The following is a 2,244-nucleotide window of genomic DNA, read 5'->3' as shown; positions in this document are numbered from 1 at the left end:
AGGGTATTAACTTATGTTAGTGTGTTTCATGCATTTTAGACATGACTTTCGCTTTCAGATAGGAGCTGCCTTTCCTGTCCCTGGTTTCAAGTAAAATTCATGATTTAGGTTGATCAGAAACTGTGTGTGGAGGCTGGTTTCTGGTGTGCATGTTTCTGTTCTTTGACTTGTGATGAAGGGTGCAGAGAGGTACTCTGAAGTGCTGTCCTGGACATAATGAACCCTTCATCAAATCTCTCCCAACTGCCTTTTCCAGTTGTATTTCCTTCTACTTTCTTGTACTAGGGATTGATATTCAGCCTGTGCAAGCAACTAGAGTCCCAGATGTTTAAGGTCAGCACTCATACTGATTCAGATATGCCTGTGTCATGTTGATTTAAATATTTTGAATATTATTCCTACAAAGAGTGAGTTAATCACTGTTTATACAAAAAGTTAATTTTAATTACAAAGAGTTAATCACTATCATATGCTTAGTACATACGTTATGTCAGGCATTGTGCTAATATTATATGCACATGAACTAGATTCAATATTCAATATTACATGCAGATGAACAAAATTCATGTGCATATAATATCAGCACAATACCTGACATAGTATATATACTAAGCATATGATAGTCATCCTCTGAGACAAGTACTGACATTATCCACATAATCATCATTTTATAGAGGAGGAAACTCTAGTTAGTTCTTTCCCTGAAGTCTCATAGCTAAGAAGTGCCAGTGTCAGTATTTAAACTTAAATTTCTTATATTCCAAATTCTGTGCTCTTTTCATTATACCATATTCTCTCTCTTAGCACAGATATTCCATAATTAAAAAGCCTGAAATGTATTATGATAAAATCAGGTGGCCCATTATATGGTATGCAGGAATAGGTGACTTCTAAATCCACTGATGCTGAGTTTCCAGGTTTTTTTAGGCTAGTATAGAAGTAACTTGGAAAAAAGATAAGTAAAAACTGTTGTAGAAGTACAGTGAGATTTGTTTTTTTGCATGAATGCAAATAGAATTAAAATACAAACAGTCAAACTCTTAATTAAAGCAGTAAAAAAGAGGGTCTTAGTAATTTGTTGGTTTAACTAGCTTTTACAACATTAAGTTGGATGAAGACACAGACCTTATCTAAAATGGCAAGGGAGGCTAAGAGAGATCGATTAATAGTTTTAAATATTGGCTTAGTGATAAGAAAATAATTATTTTTTTGCATCTGTGGGTTCATAGAACATTGGTTTTATGGTTAGTTGTTTATCTGCCTTTGAGCTAAAAAGATTTTATATTTCTAATTGTGTGTCCAAATACATTTTATGGTGAAATTATCTCTCATCAATATGTCTCCACGTTGTGTTCTTGCTACTGATGGCTAAGGATAAGAATGAGCATAATTTAGAGCAAAGAGAAACATTAACTATTCAGATTGCCAGCATAGCTGAAGGAGGAGATGATCTTTAAGTTTATTTTCTTTTTAAATTTTAATTGAAAGAAATGTAGCTGTCCTCTAACTAGAGATTTTAGAAGAGACTTATTCCCTGACTACCTCCTCTAATTCCTTCACACTTAATGGGCATCTTAAAGAACTAAACATATTTGGCTTGGAGACATGAAGTAATCTGTTTTCATTTAATTGAATACTTGATTTCTTTTGGTACAGAGAAGCCTAGCATCATTTTATAGGATCAGTGGATTTGGTCAAATGCACTGAGCTTGAGTTGGTAAACTGAATTAAGTTTCTTTATAATGGACAAAAGTCTTGTTAAGTTCACACAACTTCAAAAATTATTAGTTTCATTTTCTGAATCAAAATCTGCCCACCCTCAGACTTACAAAATTCATGACAGTTTTCCTTTCAACTGAAATCTTCCAAACCCGCAAGGAAATCATATCTGGATTTTGGAGGTTTTAAAGGTGGTAGCAGATGTAATCCTCTTAGCTCTCACATGATCTTAATTTCTCAAATTCCTCATGCTTATCCAGTTTATTTTGTGCTCCATCTCCAGATTCTTTTTTGTGTTCTTGCAGCATTCAGAAAAAGAAAAGAAAAGAAAATCTTCTTCAGAAGAGTATGAGTTTCTATATTATGGCAGGGAAAAACACTTATTATCAGACTGAGTAGCAAGACATCCTAGGAAACTAGAGTTCAAAGAGCTGTCTCACCCCACCCATTGAGCTATTCAAAGGAATCCTGCTATGTTATTTGCAATGGAAAGAACATCCTCACGACTTAAAATGTTTCAACATA

This window comes from Symphalangus syndactylus, chromosome 6 (genome assembly GCF_028878055.3).
Source record: "Symphalangus syndactylus isolate Jambi chromosome 6, NHGRI_mSymSyn1-v2.1_pri, whole genome shotgun sequence".
Classification (NCBI taxonomy): Eukaryota; Metazoa; Chordata; class Mammalia; order Primates; family Hylobatidae; genus Symphalangus; species Symphalangus syndactylus.
The sequence above is the reverse complement of the archived record's forward strand: the minus strand, read 5'-3'. Positions refer to the sequence as shown.